Consider the following 27923-nt stretch of genomic DNA (forward strand, 5'->3'; position numbering starts at 1 on the left):
AATGATACATAAAGTAAGTTACAAAAATATAAGTGACACATCTTTTAAGTTCTTTCTAATTGATAATTATAATGGTCACATTTTTATTGTACTTGTAAAATCTGCCTTAAGATGAGGTTGGATGAGGTTGGATCTGGTTCCTCAGCAAGCTAGGATGAGCACTTAGTAACCGAGTTGTGCCACCAGGGGGCGATGTCGGTCCTTCATTGCTGGGTAAGCCGGCAATGGCCTCCGCCCAGTCTATAAAGCTGCTTTCTGATTAGGAGTGGCTCATTATCACTTCATGGTTGATACAGTTATGAAAGAACTCTCTAATCACTCTGAGAGGCCGTAAAGAAGCTAGTAAAAAGAAGTTGATAAACTTGATCAGATACCTTGAAAACTTCTGAAGAACGTTCAGCTGCCTTGAGGCTCATCATCAAATCCTAACAACTACTTTAAGGCAGAAAGTGAAATTATAAAAATTCCATACAAGACACACATTTCATTAAAGATAAAAGGGAGCGTAGGTTAAGAAGTACATGATGAATGGCCCCCAAACTGCTTATTAAAGAACAAACGACCATGAAAATGTCAATCAACTAGGTCTTTTAATTTTTTTTAACTTTTTTTCTTTTTTTAATCCAATTCAAAGTACTTGGTTATACCTAGCCCTCTACAGCCTCAGGGTACAGAAAAGTTCATATTAACACTGAGATCTGAATGTTTGTTAGCTTGATAAACCCATTGTGGAAATGTAGAATCTTGGCTCCATTAAAAGTCTTCCCTATATTTTAGAAGAATCTCTGAGAGCCCACGCTGTCTCTCCTGCTTGGGGTAAAGGTTCCTTCTATTATGAGTCTTTTACTGGGGTCCAAATGCTGATAGAGTGCAGGGAGAAAACTCCCTCACAAGTGCAGAGCCTTTCTTCCCCAGCCTTAGGAAAGGAAGTGGTCCCCACGGTGACCCTCTAGCTCTGGCAAGCCTGCTGTGGACACTATTCTCAAGGTGTGTCCAATCTCAGGGGCCCTGTTCTTCCTCCTGATAGTCCAGTGTTTACCAACCTCCTCTTCTTGCTTCAGTTTACCAAACCAATCCATAAGCATTCTTTCCCTCCACATTAAAACAGGAAGGATGATAACTCAAAAATAATAAACTAACCAACTTCTCATTTCTTTCTCCTGTAAGTCATTCCTGTTGGCAGCCATTTTGCCATTTGGAATAGGGAGAAGGTAACTCAGAAAGCAAAAAACGATAAAACTCTCATGGAGGAAGGAAAGGGAAATGGACCACTGGAGCTTCTGGATCCTGTGAAAGGAATGAGATGGAGCACGTGGGAGACAGTAGAGAAGAGCCCTGATATGGTCTGAACTGTGCCCTCCCACCCCAAATTCACATATTGAAATCCTAACTCCCAGTTCTTCAGAATGCAACTATGCTTGGAGAGAGGGCCTTTAAAAATGTTACTAAGGGTTAAAGGAGTTCATTAGGGTGGGCTCTAATCCAATACATCCTTGAAAATCCTGACAGAGACACACATAGAGGGAAGAGGACATGAAGGTGCAGGAGGAAGGCTGCCATTTGCAATCCATGAAGAGAGGCCTTACAAGGAGCCCACCCTGCTAATACCTTGATCTCAGAATTCCAGCTTCCAGAACTGTAAGAAAGTCAATTTCTGTTGTGTAAACCATCCAGTTCCTATCTTATGGCAGCCACAGCAGACTGACACAGCCTAATTTTCCTTTCCTGCTAATATGTTAAAGGAAAGTTAACATGTGAATAGACTGAAGGGACACTGAGAGCAGAGGTCTTTGTCCTACTTTCCATAGGATTCTGGAAGAAAACACCTCACAGTCCTTGATCCAACATGGGGTGTCCCATCTGTGTATAATTGGTCACATAGTTGGAAATAGGAGGACAAATATTTACTCACTGCCTCTCCCCTCAGCTCCTGTGAAACCAAAAAGTCCCTAACACCTACCCATGAGGGCCAGTATGGAGGAGGTAGGAGGAGGCTCACATGCCAGAGGATGACCTAAAAAGAGTAGTCACTGCTGTAGGGGAACAATCTGGACTCTAGGCCAAGACTGCAGAGTAGAGACACCCAGCTGGGGGAATTGCAGGAGGCGTGGGTTATACTGTGTCCCTTGACGTGTGAGAGAGGCTTAGCTAGTGGGGAGCAGCATCAGGTCAGCCAAACAGAGTGGACCAGGTGGACGGTCACCATTGCTGAGACGCCATCAGCAGTCAGAGACATCTGGGTGCAGAGCTGAGCTGAGCACGCCTTGACTCCACTTCTACGAGGGCACAGTAAGCTCCCCCGGTCCAGATGCCACCTTGGGGTGGGAAAAGAGCTGTGCTGTGGAATGCTAGAGAGGTGAGGGCTGCCCTGTAAGGAGCCTGAGTGAGTGAGCACTCCTTCCAAGGGTCACTTTCCCTTCTCCCGGGGCATGGAAGCTGAGTGTGCAACCTCCTACACAAGTGGCCCAGGGCAGCCAAGGGAACCCTGGAATCACACGGCGCTGATCACCATTCCTCCTGCGACGTGGGCAAAGGTCATGTGCACCGTGTGGGTGCCATGCCCTGGAATGTAACTCCTGGGACATGACATAATCATCGGGTCCCTAAAGATACTGCCCCATTGTCCCTTTGTGTTCTTTCACCTCTGTTTCTCTTTTCCTTCTGTATTATCTAGTGCTGCCCCGCCCCCTGATGTCATCACCCAAACCATCTGCTGATAGGCAGACAAAGCCGCTGTTTGCTCTTACTTTAAGGGGGAGGAATGGGGGTGGGGGGAGAGCAAAGCCGAGATATTTACTGAGACTGAAATCTGGATTAAGGTGGGTCTTGCAATTTCAAGGGTGTCCATGAAGACTGAGCGGGGACAATGGTGCAATAGTTTAAGATTGCTGCACATAGCAAGGCAGCCCTATCTAAGTGGGTCGAGAGAGTCTTAGGGGTGTATTAACTTTGATGTTTTCTATTGAACAATGGATAGGTCTTTTGGGAAGATTCTGGGAATACAAAGTTACAAATGTTCCTCGGTTTCTGATATGGCCAAGTTCTGAAAAACCAATCATGAATTTAAAATATCATTAAGTCAGAAATGCATAATATACAGAACCTGCCACTCATCTGAGCTTAGCCACACAGCACGTCTTAAGGGGCTGACAGGGAGCTGGGGTTGCTGCTGCCGCCCAGAACCCAAAGAGGATCAGACCACATATCACTGGCCAGGGAAAAGATCACATTCAAATAAAGCAAGCTCAGAAGGCCAAGGGACATATGTTTTCTCTTATATGTAGAAGCTAGAAAGGAAAAAGGGAAAGAAAGGTGGGGACTGGGGAATCTCTTGATCAGTAGAGTAGAAGAAAGGAACTAGGGGAAGGAGGAAGGGAAGGAAATGGTTATGATATTGGCCAAATTTTATTACTATTTTCTGTGCATGTACAAATATGTAACAACAAATCCCCTCATTACATGTAACTCTAATGCACCAATAAAAAAGTATGGAAGAACAAAATCCAAACTCAAAATCCCAAGCACAGTTTCTACTAAATGTGTATTCTTCTTGTACCATTGTAGGGGGGCTGGAAATCCTCAGTCAACCCATTGTAAGCTGGGGATCACCTGCATTGGCAACTTCTGGGCAAAATGTCCCTGGAGTAGTAAACCTATGTTGGAGAAGACAGTGGCCCAGGGAAGGCAAGCTCATGTGGACCTCAAGATGTGCAGTGTAGACAGTTCCATTTCTATCTGGGAGGAGGAAAGCCCCCATTCCAACATGGATGCAGCAGTGTTGCCAAGTGGTTAGGAGCCACGCACACTGCAGCTGCGGGAGCACACCAGGCTTTGTCGCTTACCACGTGTGGGGCTGGAGCTAACTAATCTCAGTTTCTGAGAGAGAGCAAGTTCTGTCATTCATGTTATCAAAGTCTATCATCAGGCCTCATAGAACCTCAACATTTATGGCGAAATCCAATAGGCACTTCAATGGCTGTCACAGAAGCCAGGGCGGGGAGCCAGGCTGATGCTTAACTGGCTCCTCAGAGAAGCTATAGGAAGAGACAGGCCTTGAGCAGAGCTGAGACTGACAGTGGAGGGCAGGGCAGGGCAGGGGAGGGCTGGACTTGCCTTCTGAGTGACTCTGCTATCTGCCTTACGCTTCCTCGCTTCCTCCATGTCCCATCACCTGGGGCCTCTGTCTGAGCCTCAGTGGACACAGATTTCCAACCGTAGATTCCTTCCCAAATGTAATCATGAGAAAATAGGAAGTTCACAGGCTGGGAAAGGAGACCCGCATTTACCTCCTGGAAGGTCTGGTCATCACAGCTGACCACCATGTGACCCTGGGAGAACAAGTCACTGGGCCCTCCAGCCACACAGTACTCCCTGTGAGATCTGCTCTGTGCTTCTTATGTACTTTATAGGCTTGTTATGGACGTCAGATGGAAGAGTATAGTCAGTTTTGGATACTTCACTGATCAAGGCATCTCTAAGGGGCTTCCCCTTTCATTTTCCCCCGTGATCCTCTAACACCCTCTGTTCCCCCATTTCCACTGACCTGGGTCTGTTTGTCCCTTCTCTGTATCCTGGGTGTCAGGGCAAAACCTTATTGCAGGCTACCTCTGTCTAGGTTCAGTTGGCTGTACAAGGTAGGCCGTCATGTATCACAAGACCACCAAAGGGCCCTGGAAAGAGCTTGACTTTGAGGCAGAGTCCCAGGGTCAACCCGGGCCTAATGCTGGGTCATCTGTTTCCACATCTTCAAAGCAAGTGAGTGCTTGCTGTGTGGACATGCATCTTCACACCAGTTAGCATGCGAGAATGAACAAATGCTTTACTCACCTCTCAAGGTCCGCTGGGACAGTGGGCACTTCCCTATTGGCTTGGGAATTCATTTGACCCCCTGGGCCAGGTAGTCTGTGTTCAAATCCTGACTTCACTACCCAGGGTGGGAACTAGATGGTAAGGGGGTGAAGTACTCCACTTCCCACAAGATCTATAAGTTTAACCAAGAAACTTTGTAATCAAGATAGATAATATTTTAATGCAATGTTTTAGAAAATCATTTCAGTAAACTATAGCTCACAACACTGGCTATCTGTATTGTCAATCATTTTTTTTAAGAGCTAAGAGTAGGTCTAGTGGAGTGAGACAAGGTTGTACAAGCAAGAGATCAAATCCTGTCTTTATTTAAAATGTTAGTGTTTTATTCTTTGTGAATTTGGGAGTTTATAAATAAACTTTTCAAAATATCATTTTTCTTAACTGGGTGCAGTGGAACATTCCTGTAATCCAGCAACTCAGGAGGCTAAGGTAGGAGGATCACAAGTTTGAGGCCAGCCTCAGCAATTTAGTGAAGCCCTGAGCAATTTAGCAAGACCCTGTCTCAAAATAAAAAATGGGAATGTGGCTCAGTGGTTAAGTGCCCTGGATTCAATCCCTGGTACCAAAAAAAACCAATTATTTTTCAATGACTAGGTTTTTTTTTTTTTTTTTACCTTACATTTGCCCCCAGTCCTGCTACCACTTACTTAGCTGTGTGAACTTTGCTAAGTTACGTCAACACCCCAGGTCTGAGCTTCATTGTGCATAAAATGCAGATGACAATAATAGAACCTCTCTCATCAGGCTATTGCAAAGATCAAATAAATTGATGACTGTAAAGTATTTGTGCAAGTAACTATATACACATTTTTTAAAATTTTTCTTCTTATGGTTGCCATCTAAGCAAAATGCAGGTTCTGCTGCCATGGAAGGAAGGGGGAAAGGCAATCAACATCTCCTACAGAGGAAGTATATTTCCCAGGTAGTTTCCAGACCCTTCCAAAGGCGTACTAGGAGTGGCATGTTAAGAAAGGATTGCTTGAAGCTAAGAGAAACTCTGTTAAGTCAGTGTTTTTAGCTTAAAAAGAACAATGAAAGGGTGGGGTTCAGAAGTTCTTTGTCTTTGCTGTGAAAGTCCCTCCCTTGACTCCCTGTCCCTCTTTGAACCATGAAGGCAGTACCACCGAGCACTGTTTATGGTCAGAAGGAGCCACGACTTCCAGCCAGTTGAAGGGACAGTGGTTGAAGTAGCCTTTGGAGAGGTGGGACTTGGCCTTGTAGAGAGAGAGGGGACTCTCGGGGCAGAGATAAGTGTGAGCTACTGATCAGACATAGGAGCAAGAAGCATGTCCAGAAAGTGGCCAGCCAGGCTGGGGCCTTAAGTGGGCAGGGACAGGGAGAGAAGGCGGAAAGTGTCCCAGAAGGCAGGTGGAAGGGCAGGAGCCCAGCTTTGCAACTGTTTAAGGATATTCAATTAGGCTATAGAAAGTAAGAGAAACAAGCAACTGGAACCAGAGGGTAAACCCTCTAGATTTGACCAGCTTCACTTGGTTTTGGTTGACTACTTAGCCTGTAATCCCAGGGACTCAGGAGGCTGAGGCAAGAAGATGGTGAGTTTAAAGCCAGCCTCAGCAACTCAGTGAGGCACTTAGCAATTCTTGAGATGCTGTCTCTACATAAAATATTTAATAAGGGCTGGGGATATGACTCAGTGGTCGAGTGCCCCTGGGTTTAATTCCTACAACACACACACACAAAAAAACCCTACTTTAATATGTATGTACAAATATTTAACAAAAAATCCTACTATTATATATAATTATAATACACCAACAAAAAACAGGAAAGTCAAACAAAGAAAATCACTTTAGAGGTCACTTAGTTAAGCAATGTATTAGATGCCCAAGAGCTTGGCTATGGCTAACACATGGGTCATAATGCTAGCGGTTGCCAAAGTTCTTTTTCAGAAACTTGAAGGCCACTTTTGTTCAGCTCAAGCCAGTTGAAGTTGGTGACCTGAATCACTTGTCCCTAAACAAATGTCCACGGAGAGGGCCAAAAACTCCACCCTCAGATCATGCCAAGGATGCCATTTTCTGAACCCGCCTCTATGAAGACCCATGGAGTTCGATGACGCCTGCGCAGACCACTAATAACTTTAGTTTTACCTTTCCCCATGTCTTAGACCAATCTCCTTCTTTATCCTGGAAATATCCCTTAACCCTGTCCTTGGAGAGGCAGATTTGAGGTTTACTCTCTCACCTCCATGGTTGGTTGTCTCGTGAATAAACTCTTCTGTAAAATCGCATTGTTGCAGTGACTGGCGTACTGTGTGGTGGGCAACACAGGCCTGGTGCAGTGACAAAACGAAGTACAGAAGCGGGTGACTTGGGAGCTACAGGTGCAGCTCCTATAAGTGGAGCCTATAGATGTCATGAAGCCATTATGAGGGAGGTGGAGGGAGAGGAAGAATGGGCTCTCAGATTCAGGCTCCCAAAGCTGAAATTGGCATCTACCCAGGAGGGCCCTTCTGCCCAAGAATTGGCCAGGCCACTTGGTGGAGAAAGTGCATGCTGGTTTTCAGAACCGCACCAACGCCAGGAAAGGCTGATTGGGAGGGAGAGCCAGGGGCAGGGGCAGGATTCGGGAGTGGGCCGCATCAACCCAGCAGCTCCCCACCCTCAATTCAGATTCTTCCAGTTCATTTTTTGTGTTGCAGGGCAGATCCTGGAAGGAAGCTTTAGTTCCCTTCAGCACAACTGTAGGCTTGACAGCAGGCTATTGTCTTGAGAGAGAAGTTTCTGAACCCTTCTCCCCAGGTTAACACAGCAGCCAGCCAGGGAGTCTGCACAGCTTAAAGCAAAGCCCTTGGTGGCAAGCAGTCGGGTGGCAGTTGGTGTCCCTGCTCACTTGAGTTCCCCTGACTCGGTGTCTTCATCCATACCAAGAGGTTGCTATGAGATTATTTCATAAAATAGGTGTGAAGGTTAAATGAGTTTATGCATATGGAGTGCTTAGAATTATACCTGTCCCCCCTGCATACTGAGTAAGCACTTCAAAAATGTCACCCATCATGACATGACAGAGGAAGAGATCCTGACTTGTTCTGCAGGGGAGGCAGTGGATGAGACATCTAGAAGAAACAAACAGAAAATTCTTCATTTCCTCTTTTAGGGATGGTCAGAAGGCAAAGGGAATGATCACACTCCACCCACCAGCCACCCTGGGCCCCTGAGGAACTGTTCCAGAAAAGCATAGCCAAGATAGCAATTTCCTGATGGGTGTGACTATACTGGTTACTTCAAACAAGAATCCAGGGCGGTGAGGCCCAGGAGATCCAGTGTGGGGGTGCTGAATGGCCCCACACATGCACACACACACAAGGGTCTGGAGAAGAAGGTACCTAGGAGTCTTACAGATAGAAGGAGACTCGGGCCATGGTGGGTGAGGTGGAGGGGTTGGTTGAAGAGGTCAGGACACTCCCCAAGTCCCTCCCTAGCTCTGCAAACCTCAGATGGCCTCTGGGCATGCAGTCCCAGCACCAGGAGATCCATCTTGGGGACAGCACAACTGAGTGGAGCACCCACCAAAGACCAGCCTGAGATGGGGCTCCCCACCAAGACCTCCCACTGTCTCTCCTGAACCCAGGTCAGCTCAACCTGCCTCAGCCAAACCCCGCAAAAGACCATGGTTATGTCAATGCCACCAGATCCCAAGAAAGCTCCAAAAAGGGTAAGTTAAACAGAAGGATAGGAAGCTCTTGACCCACTGCAGTTAAATTATCTTAATTTTGCCAATTTGACAAAAATATATGAGTGTGTGAAGCTATTGTGGGGGTCCCCTGAGACCTAAGAAGAAACCCACATAAGTGAGAATTCATTAGTTTCCAGGTAAATCCTCCTCTGTTGGAGGGAATCAGGAAAGTATGTTTTTCTCCCAACTCTATCTCTGCTCAATTCTATTTATTAAACCCAAGATGGGGTCTCTGTTTGGAGGAAGGATTAACTACTTTCTTTGAAAGATAAAGTAGATAGTAAAAAGCCACATATTAATGAATTAGAGCTTGCTTATAAAAACTTCATCATCAAAAATTAGATTTGAGGAAGATTAAAAAAGCCCAATTTATCCTCACACATTTCCCTGGAAATGATGTGTGCAGAATGTGAACATTAATCTCCAAGACTTGGGACTTTAAATTCTAAACCTAGATGTCGCCTGTTTTCTTAGGCACCCTGACCTTTCATAATCAAGCAGTTTATTCTTATAGTTTTTTTTTTTCTTTATGATGTAGTTTTGTATTTTTTTTAAAAATTTTAACTACTCTGGTGTGGCAGAGAATATCTCATAACGGTTTCGGAGCACAACCTTTGGCAAAATAAAGTCACTGCAGGTTAATTAAGAAATTTAGAAAATTCTTTCACAGACAACTCTATGCCCTGAGAGGAAAGGTTATAATTAAGATAGATTCAGTGTCATTAGGATCATTTAAAATGCCAACTCTTCAAAAAATGGAGATAATAAAGTCAGCAGGGAGAAAACGTGCTGTTTAATGGGTTTGGATGAACTGACCTTGTTAGGAAAAAGGAACTTTCTTTTCTTCCCATGGCTGTCCTCACGCCTGCAGTCTCGTGTCCATTCCCAAGGCCCAGAAGATGCCCCTAAGCTTTCCCTGTGACTTCCAAGAATTATGACAGCCTCATTTTCAAACCTAAAAAGCCCAGGCACCAATAAATCAAAATGAATAGCTCTCATTTTGTTAAAAGCTTCCCACAGCTCAGGCCTCACCTGGGTTTAGTGACACACCAGGTCTATGTCCAGCATCTCTGGGGCAGGGCCAGGGTGGGACCTGGCATGCAGGGGAAAGGAGCTTCCTGCATGAGGTTGAGGCATCTGGTGTTGCTGCCCTCCTCTATGTAGCAGGGGTCCCGTGCTGATCGCCTTGTGGGTTCTGTAGGGACAAACATAGCTGTGAACATCTAACCTGGCACCTCCCTGGAGGGAGCAAGTCCCCCTGGGTGACTTCTTAGGACTGTCCTCAGGTTCTCCTTCTGTACCTCAGGGCCCTTTACTCTGGAAGGTGACCATCTTGTGCAAATGTGTCTGAAGTAGGTCCCATCTTACAGCTGGGACCGCTCCCACTGTCTCTTGCTTTCAGACTTTTCTGGGACCAGGCACACTTGATCTGCAGGGGGCCCTCGGTCTAAGGGGCACACCTGTGGCTCCCCAGGAAGCCCTTCATCTTGCTTTGTTCTCTCCTGGTGGCTCTAGGCCTGGTGACTTCTCCCTCCCAGTAAACGTCCCAGCTGCAGAACCTGCCCTTTGGCAATGGAAGTGGGGACTGTGGTCTATTTTCTAAGACCAACCACTGTTTTCAAAGCATCTTCTTTTACCACAATTTCCTCCTGTCATTCTCATCTCTTTTAGACTAAAAGTGGATAAGAAGTGGATGGAGAGTGAACATTCTGGAACCAGATCTGGACCGCCCTTGAGCAAGTTCTACCTAGATGGCCTAGCACACATTCTAGAGTATGGGGAGTTACAGCCTCACCTGAAAGTCTCTGACAACAGAGAAAGCCTATCATTCATGAAATTCATGCTTTATTACAATCTGGGGGAAATCTTTGCAGTTCAAATTCACAGAATGCAATTTCTTTTATTCTGATGTCACCAATCACAGCAAATACAGAGAAGTAAAATTATCAAGACTTTTAATCATCACTACTGTATATTCGATCCTTTCTGTGTAAAAGACTCTTCATTGACACCTGATCTTCTGTGGACATTCAGGTCTTCCAATCCAGGGTGAGACACATTATTTTTCAAGAGAGGTAAAAGTTGAAAGACTCCAAAACATTATGTGACTTGACCAAGTTAACTCAACTTCTAAGTAGTGGGTCTGGGGTTTGAGTTCAGAGCTGTTAGGTTCCAAAGCTTTTTCAATCATATACTCTCTGACTTCATTAATATAAAAATATCACTTATGCTAGAGCTTGAGACTTCTAGTCTCTCTATTGCCTAATTTTTCTATATCCCTGTTATCCTTTTTCTGCTGCTGTAACAAAATATTTGAGACAGGGATATTTATAAAGAAAAAAGATTGATTTAGCTCATAGGTTTGGAAGTTGAAAGTCCAATCCCCATTTGCTCAGCCTTTAATGAAGGCTCCCTTAGCTGGGTCAAAACCTAGTAGAGCAGCAGAAAGGGAAAATGACCACGTGCAGAAAGAGCCAAGTGCACAGGGTGGTATCAATGTACAAAGATATGCTCTCTTGATAACTCACTCACTCAGAGACCAGCATTAATTCCTAAGAACGATGCCCCCAATAACCTAACAACTCTACTTCTTGAAGGTTTCTACCACCTCTCAACATTCAATTCAATGGGGACACAAATGTTTCAGGGACACATTCAAACCATGTCCAACCATAGCCTCATGAAACGATTGAATCAACTGACTTGATACGGAAGTTAATGATGCTCTGGAGAGGCCTCTTCCAGCTTCTGGGTGGCTGCCTGTGTCTCTGGCTTTCCTTGGCTTGCAGCTGTATCTCTACAAATCTCTGTCTCTGCCATCATTTGCTCTCCTCCCCTTATTCGTCTCTGCCTGTCTTTTCTCCTCTTAGAGGGACACCAGTCATTGGATTAGGGGCCCACCTACTCCACTCTGACCTCATCATATGTTAAGGAGTGACATCTGCAAGGACCCTATTTCCAAATGAGGTCACAATCTGAGGCACTGGGGTTGGGACTTCCATACCTTCTTGGGAAGGACAGACCTAGAAAACATCTGCCAGCTCTTCAGCTTAGTGTTCCAGGTCTGAGTGTCAGGGGACAGTCAGGTTCCCTTACATCCTGTCCTCAGCTCCTCTCCTGTCTCACAGTCAGTTGATCTACAAGCTTTGCACTCAAGCTCAGAGCACTTCTTTAGAGTCCAGAGTACCTTGTGGTCCTTGTGGGCTTTGCTGTCTCTTCCCTATGTCTCCCCAGACCTTCCACTGAGCAAATACTTCCTATTTCAAGTTCAATGTCACTTCCCCAGCTGGGTAATTCCCTCAGGAATGATTAATTATTCCCTTGTGGCATTGTCTTGAGGGCCTCCCTACCCACTCAGTGTGCAGTGCTGCTAACTAGGTGTGACCCACTTTTAACTCTTTAGGTTCAGGAGTCCTTGAGGGATGGGGTATTCGGATGAGTGGCAGTGTCCTCAGCCAGCTCTCCCATTAGATCCCTAGTCTAGTTGAAGCAAAGCCTGCATTGGTCCACACAAGCTTATCCAGAAGTGGGCAGATCATAACCACCTGAGATTTGAGGGACACATCCCTTCACACACAGTAGAGGCAGGAGCTTCCAGAGCAAAGGCTGGGTGTCAGCAGGGAAGTTCTGACTGGCAGGAGCCTGGCACAGACCTCCAAATACCTATGGAGGTCAAGGGCTCAGTTTTAGGATAGCAATAGGGTTGTGTGGAAGAAGAAGAAAATCCCAGGTAGCTCTTTTGGCTCCTACTCTTCTTGTAGACTCTTTAGAAGGACCCACGGTTGGGATGCGGTTTGGTAATTGAGCATCTTTTAAATTGTCACGTTTAATACAGATGATGTTATCTTAGGAGACTTGGGGTTTGATGCGGCAGGGGGGTGACCCTTCCTTCCTTCCTTCCTTCCTTCCTTTCTTTGTGAGTGATAGTCATACTATTGTCAAAGACAGATGAAATGTTAGAATCACTCTCTGATTCCATACAAGGATTCATACTTGGCACTCTCAAATACACAGCCGCCTCAGAAAACTGGCTCTGCTGATCGATCCTCGGCCACTGTACAGATCAGCAGCGCCATCTAGTGGAGCTCAGAGCAAAGTGTCACGGCCCAGAACACCAAAAACTGACGGCCCTAGTGTGTGTTCTACATAATTTATTACAGATTTGAATAAAACTTTAATGAGGGGCTGCGGCTGTAGCTCAGTGGCAGAAAACTTGCCTAGCACATGTGAGGCACTGGGTTCGATCCTTAGCACCGCATAAAAATAAACAAGGACATTCTGCCCATCTACCACTACAACATTTTAAAAAAATTTTTTTTTAAAAAAAGAATAAAGGGCTGGGAGACAGCTCAGCTGGTAGAGCGCTGGCCTTGCAAGCACAAGGCCCTGGGTTCGATCCCCAGCACCGCAAAAAAAAAAAAAAAAAAAAAAAAAAAGAATAAAACTGTAATGAGAAAAACACTTTCTTCAGGGCTATAGTCCTTTCATTTAAAACTGCTGAGGGGGGAGAAGGGAGGATACAATGGACTTTAACCCTAGCAATGCTTCATCATTCAGCAAATACCACTAGGTGACACAAAGCACCAGGTGTAGGACACACAGTGGTCCCAGCACCATCACAGCCCCGGCCTTCATGGGGCCATGATAGGGAAGTTCATAAGAATTCATATACACTCCATGCTTTACAGATATGCTTCCCACAATATGCTTTTTACGAAATGATGGGGAGTGAGGCCTGGTTGTGGCTCAGTGGTGGAGCGCTTGCCTAGCATGTGTGAGGTGCTCGGTTCAATTCTCAGCACCACATACAAATGAGTGAATAAAATAAAGATCTATTAACAACTAAAAATATTTTTAAAAAGAAATTATAGGGAGAGAACCTTGAGTTTATACAATTTTCTAGAGAACTTCAAAGTATATGTTGGCATTTTTATTTTGAGATAACAGTATTTTCTCATCAACCCAATGGCAGGCTTGTTTTTGTTCCTTCCACTTCTTGTTGATTGGAGGTGCTCCCCTGGACTGTCCTTGACCCTTGTCCCCACCAATTTAATTGCTGCATAAATAGACGAGTTTTGCACCTCTATCTGCTCCCCTGATCACTGACCTTCCAAATGCCTGTCATCTCTGCTTAGATGACCTGCAGGCACCTAAAACTCAACGTGTCCCAAACTGAAGTCAGTATCGTCCCCTCAAATCGGTTCCCCTTGTTTTCTTTTCCTTGTTTAATGGAGTGACACCCACCAGGCCTCCTTAGCCAGAAATCCTGGGATCATTCATCCTTGACTCGTTTCTCTCCTGCTTCCCAGCGCCTTCATCGCTCGGCACAGATCCAGGACCCTGGAGAGCTAACAAGCACACACAGGTGATTTAGGACTCAGCAGGAATATTTGCTGAAAACAAATGAAAAAACGAAATAAGCAAAGTTATTTCAAAATGGACATTAAAAGCACGTAAACGATTACCAAGCCAAAGTCATCTTAACTTCAGCAATTATTATATTTAGTACTCACGAATATCTGATTACATTGAAATTGAGGGTTAATTCCTAGCATTTTCTTCAGAAGAATGCCTATTTATGCAGGATGGTGATTTGCCAGGAATTGTAGGCAATCACAAACTAAATGAATGAGAATGGTTGCCAAATTTCAAAAATAAAATAATAAGATATGCTTTCTAAGACTTTATTTTATTTACTTGTTTGTTTGTTTGTTTGGTTGGTTTTTTGGTACTGGGGATTGAACCCAGGGATGCTTAACTGCTAAGCCACATTCCCAGCCCTTTTTATTTTTTATTTTGAGACAGGGTCTTGCTAAGTTACTTAATGCCTCACTAAGTTGCTGAGGTTGGCTTTGAACTTGCAACCCTTCTTTCTCAGTCTCCCAAGTGGCTAGAATTATAGGCTTGTGCCACTTTTCTAAGTTTTTACAGAAGAAAAATATATTTAATGTGAGAGACTATATGAAAAAGGAGATTGCAACTAGGTCGTCAACTTCAATAGGTTGGTGGAGCCTGTGAGGGGCTCTCAGTTGGTAAGGATTCTGAGGTTCAGCTCTGAGCTCAGTGAGTTGTGTTGTCATTTTGGGATTGGGAGGGATAAGGAGTACATGTTCAGTGGTGAGCTGAAGCCAACTCACAGTGAAATTTTGCCAGTTGTTAAACAGTCATTATTAAAAATTAAATGATATAAACTTATAATAAGTTATATTAAAAATAAAGATAAAAAGCACTTAAGATTCATCACATTCTAAATATTTTACCGCATCTTCATATTATCTCTGTACTTGAAGTTATTTATGTCCATTTTACCTGTGTGAAAGAATGTATTACTATACGTTGCTCCCGGATTCTGCATTGAGGGAGATCACACTAGTAGCTTGAAATCAGCCACAGTGGGCATATTTACACCATGACCATTGGCAAATGCTACAGATCAGAGCTTTCCCCTCAGAGAACCAGTTGTCGAACATTTGCCAGCACACCTCATATATATCATCCTTATGCAAAGAAATAATTTCCAGAAGGAAGACTCGGAAAGACACAATAAAAATAAAAGCTAATACATAGTGTGTTTTATGTGGTAGGTACTATTCTAATAGTGCCTTAACTACTGTTTAAATGTATTGCTTTATTTAATTCAGTCAAATTCTCACTTTGACTCTGAGCTGAGTACTGCTATTATTCCTGTTTTATAGATGAAGAAAGTAAGGCACAGGCATGTTAAGAAACTTGATTAAAAGTTGGTTGAATGGTTACATAAAAGTACACAATTGCTCCCTTCCAGGAGCTTGTAGTTCTGGAGAGGAGTCCAACCTGCAAAGAACAGCAAACCACATAGAAGTACAGTAATGGCGGTGTGTAGAAGGTTCCTTGAGAATAGGACTGTGCTTGCACACATCTGAGATACAGTGACTGCCACTCTGTTGAGATGTGGAGGATCCTACAAGACTGAACCTCCACCTTATCCACTCCTGGTGTGTGTATGGGCTGCTGCCACATTTACTTCAGGCTGTGTGTGTAGGGGGGAGTATGTCATCCAGGGTGGCTCATTATGTTGCAGCAACAGCTGATCCCCAGGTCTCCATGATACCACACAACAAAGGTTTGCTTTTATTCATACAGCACATTAATGAAGCTCAACCGTAGTCACTGCTGTCTCTTGGGGTCCTCAACCACAGATGCACACATTCACCATCACTGTGGCCGTGATAAGGAGATAGAGTGACTCACACAAACTTCTCAAAACTTCACCCAAGAGTGACACAGATAACTTCCTTGGTCAAGACAGTCATGTGCCCACATTTAACATCAGAAAAGGTGAGGAAGTGGAACCCTACCATAGTCCCTGAAGAAGGAGAAATGCAGTATTTGTTAACTGCCACAGGGTTGGAGACTGAGAGTCAGTTCCCTGAAGATGGGGGATACATGACAGTGCCTGACTCAAGCCTGGAACATAAGCCACCATGACAGCAGGGTGGAAGGGGCTGGTGACCCCATAGTGGCAGGACAGGGTCAAGGATGCTGAGCACACAGATGGTAAGGACTAAACTGTCTTAGCTCCCAGGGTGCCCTCCGATGCTCTAAGTACTCTGCACACATCGAATCATCTGACACTCAAACCTATGGCCCTAACAGTGAAGAGCTATAGACACCCTCATAAGAGCCCCCCCTTAGATGACTTCTAGTACCTCACTTGTCTCTTTTCCCTCGAACACCTTACCAGGATGTTGTGTTACATCCTGAACTCCCAAGAAAAACTGATAGTCTGAGGAACTCCATTCTTTTGCAACAGAGTGTCTATAGTATGGCGAGACCCAGAAGAGATGGCTCTTCCTCTGATTTTCATTTATATTATTGCTTCTTGAGAGTGACGTTGACCAGCACGCTGTCTTTGGGACAAACATACGCATCCCTGGATTTGCACCATAGCTAAAGAGCCACAAGGAAAAAAAGAAAATGTTGATGGTATCCATCACTGGGGTTCAAACATAAGTAAGTTTGTTTTGGGTTGATCTGGGTGACCTTTGACAGAAGCCAAATTGTGGAAGGATGGTGGGGTCCCAAGAGAGAACTCGCAGTCAGGGAATGAGCAGGATGAAAGATAAAGAGGAGTGTTATTCTGGGTCTGCTATAATTTAGATCTCCAATGTCCCCCAAAGGCCTGTGTGTTGAAGACGTGTTCCCAAGTGGTGGAAGCTCCGATGGGCAGGACCCAGGGGCAGGTCTTCGGGTCACTCCGGTGTGCCCTCCGAGGGGACTGTGGGATCCTGGTCATTTCCTCTCCTTCTCTTCCCAGCTGCGAGGTGAGCTACTTTTCTCTGCCACATGCTCTCACTGTGATGTGCTTCGCCAGCACAGTCTTAAAAGCCAGAGGGCCAAGTGATCATGGACCGAGCCTCCATACCTGTGAGTCAAAGGAAACCTCTTCTCCTAATAAGTCGACTATCTCAGGCATGATGGGAAGAGGACCAGCACAGGGTCCTGGGCACAGGAACAGTCAAACACAGCTGCCCTGTGGTATGTGTCTACCCCGATGAATAGGGATTTTGTGTGGGCACCAAAAATGAACACTCTGAGCAAACAATAGTTTTCAGTTTCCTAGAACATGCGAGGCATGGTCTCTCAGAAGTATTGAGGGCTACAGTGTCATCATTGTCATAAAGACTGATACTTAGAGCTTTGCACAGCCCGAGATGCTTCAGGCATGCCAACCCCCAGATGCACAGCAAATGGGAATTACTGTTTATTCATTTATGGATGAAGATCCTAAGGCACAGAAAGAGTAAATGACTTGCAAAGGTCACACAACTGAAAAGGGGAAGAGTTATGAGGTCTGGATATGAGCTAAAGGCTAAATTGACCTAATCAGAGGGCTTTGTTGAAGGAAAGAAATAGAAACACATTTAGGACTTCAGATAAGCAAAGTTTGCCTAAATTTCAGGACCCTCATAGCATTACCCATACAATTGATTTGTACATACACATATATAACCAAAGGACTCATAACCAGAAGAAATAAAGAACTTCCATTAATCAATAAGTAAAAGATCAAATGAAGGAGGATATCAAAAATTCAAGGCAGCTGGGCACCCTGGTGCACACCTGTAATCCCAGCGGCTTGGGAGGCTGAGGCAGGAGGATAGAGAGTTCAAAGCCAGCCTCAGCAAAGATGAGACACTAAGCAACTCAGTGAGACCCTTTCTCTAAATAAAACACAAAATAGGGTTGGGGATGTGGCTTAGTGGGTCAAGAGCCCCTGAATTCAAAAAAAAAAAAAACTTAATGCATGAGTGCATAGGTGCCACCTATGTCCACTCACCAGGAAATAAAATTAAAATCCCAATGTGATACTTTGATATACCCAAGGGAAGACCAAAGTTAAAATATCTAAGAGTACCAAAAGTTAGTGAAGATGTAGAGCAGCCAGAACTCCCTACATAGCAGGTATAGTACAAGCAGGGAAATTATTTGACAGCAGATCCTCCAGTTAAACACACCTAGTATGCCTATGGCCACAAATATATATATATTTTTTTATTAGTAGCTCTATTCATAATAGCCCTAAGCTAGAAATAACCAAATATGTTCATCAACAGGAAAGTGGACAAATGAATTATGCATATTCAGTGGAAAACCATTAAGCAATAAAAAAGAATGAACTACTTACACACTCAACATGAACCATAGGATTGTGTTGAGTGAGAGAAACCAGAAACAAAATAGCAGTTAACATATGATGTTATTTATGTACATTTAAGATGAACCAACGGAGATGGATGTCAGAATAGTTATCACGTCTGTTGAGGGAGGTCCTGCCTGGGAAAGGGTCCTAAGAAGGTCGGTGATACTGATAATGTATTTTAGTCCAGTTACAGATCCATGGGCATATAAGTGAAGCTCTACAATTAAAACCAACACCTGTCACTTGTTTCAGTGCATATATTATGCTTCAATTAAAAAGCGTGTATGCTTAACAAAGTTGGTAGCTGCCCTCCAATCTTCTCCTCCTTATCCCTCCAAAACACACAGCCTGGCCTCAGATTTACACAGGGCAATTCTACCACGCTTCGAAGAACAGTATCTTCTATGCTACATCAACAATTTCAAGAAGAGAGAAGGACAGCCTCCAGATATGTACTGATAGCCCAATAAAAGAAAATTAAGACCAATCTTATATATGAAGATCAGAACAAAAGAAGTCAAATAAAAAGTCATGGAAAACAATCTGAAATGCCCTGACCAATTAGAGGTTATGCCATGAATGCAAAAGTTATTATTTATTAGAAAAAAACATTAATGAAATTCACCATTTAATACATAAAATGGGGAAAAGCATATATTTCTCTAGATCAGTGATTCCTGCAAATACAAGCCACATGTGTAATTTAAACTTTTCTAGTAGCTACATTTTTAAAGAAACAGATAAAAATATTAATAATATATTTCATTGAACCAATGTATTTAAAATATTATTATTTTATTATATATCCAATATAAAAGTTATTAATGTATAATTAACATCTTTATAACAAGTTTCTGGCACATATTATACTCTATGGCATATCGCCATTCAAATACAAGATTTAAAAAGTTTAATCTCTGTTTAGATTTAATGAAATTTACACTTAAAAAAGTGGATTTATATATCTAAGTTCCAAGCATACTTTAGTTTTCCAATAACTGAATTATCAGTTTTTAAATTTAGTGTAATAAAAAAATTCAGTTCCCCAATCGCAAAGTCACATTTTAAGCGCTTTCTAGGTAGCCACACAAGGTAGTGGTTACTTTGCTGGACAGTAAAGTTGTAGCTGAGGGACAGGATTTAGATAAAATGCAATATACATCTTTGATTTAAAAATCTACCACTGAGGGCAGTTCTTTTAACACACAATCTATGTTAACTCAGGGAAATCTATTCACTGAATACTGTTCATTTCCTTCTGAATTTTTCACTAAATTCATTGTAACAAATGACAACAAAATAAACTAATAACTTTTTAATTCTTTTCATACAAAATTCTAAAGCAGTCAAATTCTTGAATTTGAAAATCTTGCTCAAGGATAAAAAACATTTTCATTTTTCATGATTATTTTAAATAAGGCCATCTTTTTTCAAATTTTAAGAATTTTAAAATTGATCTACAAAGATATCTAAACTTACTTCTATAAGTCATTAAAGTTGATCATTGAATCAACTGAATTTTATGTGAACTCTTTCAATAAGGGAACTTCACTTGCCATTTTGAGTAATAAAGCACACAAAGAATTACCTTTCTTAAGGTTATTAAAAGGAACTAGTTTTATATTAAATTCAGCTCACATGTCAATTCTCAGCTTAAAGAGTTCTAGTTTCTGTTTTAGTAGATACAGCAAGAATCACATCACTCTTTAATCCTTTCTTCAACAAACTTTTCCTGCCAACAAAGATTACTATGAGAGGGATATTGTTCCAAGCACCACATCCCAGTTTTAATTTCCTGTCTTAATTTTACAGAAAGGTACTCTTTGGGAATGTATATATTTTGGCAAAATTTAAAAAGGTAAAACAAAAATAAGATTTAAGATTGATTTGGTAAAATCTAACCTCAATTATTTTATATCTTTACTTGAGGGAGTTTGGGGGTGGGTCACAGGAACCTCTATTGCTATAGTCTGGATCCAGAATGTTCCTATGTGTTAAAGGCTTAGTCTCCAGTCTATCATGCTACTGGGAGGGGTGGAACTTTAAGAGTGGGGCCCACTGGGTTTTAGGTCATTGGGGCCATGACCTTGAGGAAGATTGTGGGACTCCGATCTTTTCCTCTTCTGATCTTTTGTCCCCCAGCTTTGCTCCATCATGTACTCTCCATTGTGGTGTGCTGCCTTGCCACAGAACCAGAAGAAATGAGGCCAACTGGGCCACGGACTGAAACTTCCAAAACTGTGAACCAAAATAAACATTTTACCTTTATAAGTTGATCATCTCAGGCATTTGTTACAGTACCAGAAAGCTGACTATCACACCTATAATAAATTAATTTCAAATTTATGTAAAGTAAATTTACTTGCAGTTGAATGGAAATGACCTTGAAGTTTCTCTTTGAGATGACAGAAATGTTCTAATGTAAGATTGTGGTGATGTTGCCTAACTACTAAGAGTCATTGAATTGTACACTTACCATAAATGCATTTCATGTATATGAATTATAACCCAATGAACCAGTTGAACAAATAAATTTACTCCATTTGTAAATTCATGTAGTGGCCAGGCATGGTGGCACATGCCTATAATCTCAGCGACTCAGGAGGCTGAGGTAGGAGGATGGAGAGTTCACAGTCAGCCATAATAAATTCGAGGCACTAAGCAACTCAGTGAGACTGTCTCCAAATTAAAAAAAAAATACAAAATAGGGTTGGGGATGTGGCTCAGTGCTTGAGTGCCCCTGAGTTCAATTCTCTAGTACGCCCCCAAAAGAAAAAATAAATAAATTCAAATAGATCTAGCTATAGAAGCCAGCAGTAGCTATAGCTATAGCCAAACAGACATAGATGCAGATATAGATATCATAGCACAGAGATAATAACAAAAATAAACTTTTCATCATCTACATGTATATCAGGTACTTATATACATTACATATAATGACAATATAGGCATTATTAGTCCTATTCTATGAATAAGAAAACTGCAGCTTAGAGATATGAAACAACTTGGCAAGGTGGAGTAGATAACATACGGCAGGACTAAGATCTGAGCTTGAGTAATCCAAGGCCTGTACTTATCTGGGTCCACTTTACTGCCTCTATTGTGCAAGTATCTAGAATAGTCCAGTCTGGCAATTCAGAGAACTAGTTTCCTAATGTACTATCCTACCATGAATTTTATAGCTGATATCTGAAAGAAAGAGAAAGAAGGAAGACCTACATAGCGATCATTGGCTTGGTGTGGGCCAGCAGCCACGCAGTCACTTTAGAAGTGGTCTTGAGCCATCAGGGTACCAGCCCGCCCACCTCCACACACAGCCCTGCCCACCTGTTCCCTCCATTGCCTGCATCTCTTCCTGGTTTGAATCTCCTCCTTGCTCATGTGTCACATTGAACGTGTTTACTCTAACCCAGGCCTTCAGATGACACCCTCCACTACTACTGTTTCTCTACAGTCACCCAAGAGTTCAGTAGAACTGTGGCAAAGTCAGAACACTAGCAGAGCTAGGTCTCCAACATGGTCACCGTCTCAAGAGTCCAAGGTGGTAAGCACACATGATGATTGATTTTTAAATGAGGAAAAGGTCTTGGAGGAAGCAGTATAAAGGAGAGACTGGAGGATTTTCCAAAAGTGGTCCACAGAGTCAGCAGTACCACAAGCCCTGCTCGAGCCTTCCTGCCCCAGCAGGGCCCTCCTGAAGACAGAGTCAAGCCAAGCCCATCTACAGTCCTGATAAAGCCTTTCTTCTTATCTTAAAGGAGAGCCTTGGTTTTTCTTCAGCTAGGGCTTCTATCAAAAGATAAGGCAAGCCACCTTGTGTGAAGGCTTGAGGAATCGCCATGCTAATGCTGACAGGTTCAGGACGGCCTCCCCTGGGTTCTGCCTTTAGCTGGAACTCAGGGGAGGATACCATGGCTGACTTAATGACACCTCCCCTGAAGACATTCCTCTTCTCTCTTTCTCCATTCCTCACTTTCAGAATGAAGTTGTCTCTACCATGACACTTTGAAAAGACAGAGCGAGCTTCCTGGGTCTGGGCCCAGAAATGGTTCTGTCCAGCAAACTAAGGATCCCTGGGTGCTACGCCTTTGCCCCCTTGGGTGAGAGAGTCCTTAGTGCCCTTCAGTGAACCACTCCTCCTTCCACTCACCTCACCTTGTCCTGCCACGGGTCTTCATGGCTGGCTGTCTTTACAGGGTACCAAGTTAGTATGCAGATGAACTAATTTAATTAAATCCTAGGAAACAAGGGAGACGGAGTCCTTGATTAGCTTCTTCTCTGGCACAAGACCCCACAGACCAGGAAAGAACAACAGTTAAAGCAGAGTAACATATTGTTTACAGCTTAATCATCCGTTTTTTTTTTCCTTACCTAACATAAAAATAGCACTTTGATTAAAGGACGCTCTTGGACATTAATAAATAAAATTACTTACATTTTCCAAGTAATTTTATACTTCATTTCAGGTCGTCAAGTAACCAGGCCAGTATTTGACACCCTCTAACTCTCTAGCATGTGTCCAACATTTTCTCCAGACCTTAGCCTTAGACAGGAGGTATAAACAATGTATTCATCCCTGTTTTGATTCCTTCTGCTGGACACACAGCGCTGAAAAGTTATTAATGTCTAACTCAACATTCTACCATCAGTCCTGAAAGCCATAAAATCTATGCTCCACTGCATTACTCAGATTGCATTCTAAGATGGTAAAGGGCAAAAAGTAGCAAGCAGTAGCTGACCATTTAAATTCATCCATCATTACTATGTGTTGGGTTGATGATTCTCCGTCGATGCTGAGCTCCATTCCCTGCCGTCCCCGGCCTGCTTCGTGCCCTAGGAGCCTCATGCCTGGGAATGCATCTTCTAGCTTCCTGTCTGGCTTCTCCTCTAGGGGATTCCATTCCCAGGGGCACCAGCAAGAGATTGAAGGGTGAAAGGAGAAAGGGGTCAGGATACGTCTTCCTGGTTCCCTCCTCTCTTTAACCTGAAGAAAAGGCAGTTTCAGAAGAGCAATATTTTAAAATTTGATAGAATGCACCACTGCTATACAGTTTCTCCACCTTCAACTGTAAAGAGAATCTCCCAACACCCTAACCCTAACCCTAACCCTAACACTAACCCTAACTCTAACCCTAACCCTCATCATCCTACCTGTTGACATTTTGCTTGGACCCCTCCCTCTCTGTCAAAACCCTTCCACCCTTTCTCTCAACTTTTCTGCCCAGTCCTAGGTATCTCAAAACCTTGTCTTCCCAGGTTTCTGACTAGGAGACATTTTAAATTGTGCATCATTACTTTAACAAATGCTCTCATAAGCAGAGAAACTGACTTTTCTTTGTTGCAAGCCTCATTCATTGGGACGACCTTAGGGAGAACTTGTCAGAATCAAAGGGCTCATTGGGTGTTTCACAAAACAGTAGGGATATGAATCTTCGCCCTCCAGCCTAGCATTGTAGAGAACTAGCTGAAACTTTAAAATTAAGGTTTTCTTTCATTGTGAGTCACGTCACACACTTGGGCAAATGTATTCTCCCTTTACAAGGAAGGAATCAATGGAGCATTGTTGTTTTCACAAGGCCAGAGCAGGGTCCCAGGAGTCATGATTCCTATTTCTCTTCCTGATACACAAATCACAGGCATTAACAACTCTCATATAATAAACTCTTGCACACTGGTAAATAATGACTATCTTAACAGAAAAATAGGTAAGCAAGCAATTCAAAGAAGAAATACATGTGGGCAATAATTTTATTTAACATTTTCAACATTATGTAATCAAAATGCAAATATATAACTATGGTACTTTTAAAATTAGGTTGGCCAAAGGCTGAGGTTGTGGCTATTGGTAAAACACTTGCCTAGCATGTGTGAGGCACTGGGTTTGATTCTCAGCACCACATATAAAAAGTAAATTAAGGTTCATCAGCAACTAAAAAAAAATTTTTTTAATTAGATGGGCCAAGACTAAAAAGACATAAATTCAGTGTTGATGAGAAAGAAGAGAAAGTGAATGTTCTCAGACACTGTTGACAGGGCACTTTCTTTTTTGCTTTTCTCCATCAGCCTCCCACGCCTTTATGTTCAATGAAAAACTCCACATGCCTTATTTCTTAGCAATGCAGGTCATCCTGATCTCCCTTGTGGTGACGACAATGGAGGTCTCAAGAAGGTCCTCCTGTCACTTCTGGACTTAGTTGATGCATCTTGGGTATGGATCTAGCTCCCCTAGCAGCTGCTCTTTACCCGTAAGGACAAGGATATTGGTACCCCATGGGGTATATTGTGGCCAATGAGAGAAGCAGCTGGTAAAGGGGCCTCGTGCTCGCTGATACCACAGACCCATTTCTAACCCTCATTCTTTCCAACAGACTGTTCCAAGGCACTGTAGTTTCACATGATCTGTTCAGAGACATCCTCATTGTAAAGCAACTGAGTGTTTGCATGGAGCTAGCAACTGGGTAATATATCTCCTTAATTTGCTTTCCTCTCTTCTTTCCTTTATGTATTTTTTATCTCTTTCTTGCTCCTCTGAGAGAGCACTCCCACCCCAATGGAGTATTCACATCTAAGACTTGCTCTCGTTTTCCTAGAAAACTGGAAAGACAGTGAAGTAGTATATCTTTTTTCATGTGTGTGCTGGGAATCAAACCCAGGGCCTCACAGGTGCTAGGCATGTACTCTACCCCTGAGCTACATCTTCATTCCCTAGTATAATTTTTGCAGGGGACAGTTTGCCAACATACATCATATATATATGATGTATGTTGGCAAACTGTCCCCTGCAAAAATTATATAAAATAATTATAAAATATAATTATATAAAATATATATAAAATATATATAAAATTATATAAAAAGTATATATATATACTTTTTATTGAGGCAAATATACATATTTTAATGTAAAGTTTAAATAACTAACATTTTAAATAAATAATAAATTTACATTAAATCGTATGTGAAGATAAGATTTAACATTTTAACTATTTTAAGCGTATAGTTCCGTGCCATGAAGTACATTCTCATTGCTTCACGACTATCACTGTTTTCTTTTTTCTTTCTTTTATTCATTTATTGATTCTTACTGAGGATTAAACCCAGGGGTGTTTGTCACTGACCTATATCCCTGGTTCTTTTTATAAATTTTGAGACAAGTTCTTGCTAAGTTGCTGAGGATCTCCCTAAGTTGTTGGCCTTACATTTTTGATCCTCCTGCCTCAGCCTCCAGAGTTGCTGGGTTTACAGGCTTGCACCTCCATACCCAGCTATCATCACCACTTTCTTTTTTTTCTTTTTTTTGGGGGTGCTGGGGATCGAACCCAGGGCCTTGTGCTTACAAGGCAAGCACTCTACCGACTGAGCTACCTCCCCAGCCCCCTATCATCACCACTTTCTATACCCAGAGATTTCATCATCTCAAACTGAAACCGTGGACCCATTAAATAGTCATTCCCCATTCCTCCCTCCACCCAGTTCCTGGTAACATTAGTCTCCTTCCTATGAATTGAACTACACTAGGTACCTCATATGAATGGAATCATACAATATTTGTCTTTATGTGACTTCCAAGTTCAGTTGGCATATTGTCTTCAGGGTTTACCCATGTTATTGCATGTATCAGAGCTTCCTTCCTACTTAAGGATGAATAATATTCCATTGTATGCCTATATCACAGTTTGCTTATCCATTCATCCATCAGTGAACATTAGAGTTACTTCCATCTTTGACTATTTTGAATAATGCCTCTCTGAATGTTGATGTTCAAATATCCGTTTGTGTCCCTGCTTCCAAATCTTTAGGATCTATATCTTGAATTGGAATTGTTAAGACTATGTATAATTCTGCATTTAATTTTCTGAGTAACTGCCATTCCCCAGTGACTGTATCAGAAAAAAATGTATGTACTTTCAAACACAGGACTCTTACTTCTAGAACACTATTCTAGGGAAATAAAAGAGCTGAAGTGCCTCTGCTAGTTAACATTTTAATATTCAATCTTCAATGAACTTTGTACTTCTCTGTTGATATATAGATGCTGACGCATAATATATATTTTTTTGTATATATACATAGGGAAAGTTCAAAACTTTTTAAACAAAAGGCCTATAGGAAAATCCTTAGATGACTTTCCAAGTGTAATTGGTAGAGCATTAGCATCTCGTGAAGACACATTCAAAGTCAAGCAAGTGCCAGCTCAGAAGTGACACATCTCGGATGTTGTCAGGGCTGAAGGAATCATCAGAGTGAGATGGATCACAAACAGTCATATTCTAGATTTGTCTTCATTTTACATCATAGCATATGTGTAATAAAGAATTTGGTTGGTCTTTGTTCCCAGCTCCTGGGATGTAACCTCGAGCATTTTGGAATTTCCTGAGTGACTGGACTTTCTTTGTTATCGTGGAAGACCAGGACCACACCTGGTAGTCTATGCTAACAAGGTGATGGTGGTGAGTCTCCTGGTGCTTTCCACTGACATGGTGACTTAGGATGGGGGCTGGCCACATCAGAGAGACCAACTATGTGATCAGAGGATTGGGGCTTTGAGCCACTTGATCTCAGTCTGATGTTGGAAGAGGGAGCAGTCTGGAAATCACATGGACAATGATTCCATATGAAATGCCAGTGAAAGCTCTCAACACGGAAGCTCAGGCTAGCCTCCTCCCTGCTTAAGGTTACAGACAGTTCCTCATTTATGGAGGTTTAACTTTCAATTTTCCAACTCTATGATGGTACAAATCAATACACGTTCAGTAGAAACCATACTTTAAATTTTGAATTTTGCTCTTTTCCCAGACCAGTGAAGTGTGATCTGAACATCCCAGGATGCTGAGTAGTGGCAGCGAGCTACATCTCCCAGCGAACCACCCAATCACAAGGGGAAACAATGGAGGTTCTACCGTGGGCCATGTTGCTAAGCCAGGGTGTTTGGTAGGCTAGGTGTATTAGATGCATCAGCAGCTTCTGCTAATTTCAAGGTGCAATGCATGTGTTGGATAAAAGCCCACTTTAAGTTGAGGAGAATTTGTACTTTGTATTGTCACACATCAACATGCTAGGTGTGGAAGGGGAGGGAACGCATCCCTGTTAATGAGCGAGTTTGCCATTGGGAAACTTCCAGACCTCACCTTATGCATCCCTTTTTTGGCTGATTGTGATTTGTGTCTTTTTGTTCTATTAAAGCTGTAATTATAAATATAGAGCTCTACTGATTTCTGTGAGTCATCTGATGAATTATCAAACCTGAGGAAATCCACAAAGACCCCCAAATTTGTAGCCAGTTTGTTCAGAACATGAGGGTAGCCTTGAGGTTCCCCAAAAGAACTATTACCTGAAATGAGGGTGTCCTGTGAAAGGCTGGTCCTGGCCTGTGAAGTCTGGCCTTCCTCAAACAACTATAGTAGTTGTCATCTAATATAGTCTCTTTTACTATTTTTTAGTTATGTTTCTGCTAACCAGTAGATATTTGGTAATGATAGATATTAAACATAAAAACACTGAGAAATTTATTCAGTTAGCTCTTTCATGAAAGCATTTGAATTTTGGGTCGAGATAACCACTGAGTAACTTATATGTGTTTGAGTATATCCATCACAGACTTTCAAAGATCTAAATTTTGGAAAGAAGTGACATGTCCATTCATGGAGGCACAAACAAATGGACTTTGAAGAAATGT

The 27923-nt window shown here is 42.6% G+C and overlaps 1 long non-coding RNA gene across 1 annotated transcript; it reads left to right on the forward strand.

The window, feature by feature from the left end:
* The first annotated feature begins 8203 nt into the window (after nucleotides 1-8203).
* LOC306642749 lies at nucleotides 8204-27452 on the forward strand. The gene is made up of 5 exons (XR_013758667.1): nucleotides 8204-8541; nucleotides 16859-16968; nucleotides 24616-24705; nucleotides 26586-26697; nucleotides 27044-27452. It is a non-coding gene; the product is annotated as an uncharacterized lncRNA (long non-coding RNA).
* The last annotated feature ends 471 nt before the right edge of the window (nucleotides 27453-27923 follow it).

This window comes from Sciurus vulgaris (assembly GCF_902686455.1).
Source record: "Sciurus vulgaris genome assembly, chromosome: 13".
Taxonomy (NCBI): domain Eukaryota; kingdom Metazoa; phylum Chordata; class Mammalia; order Rodentia; family Sciuridae; genus Sciurus; species Sciurus vulgaris.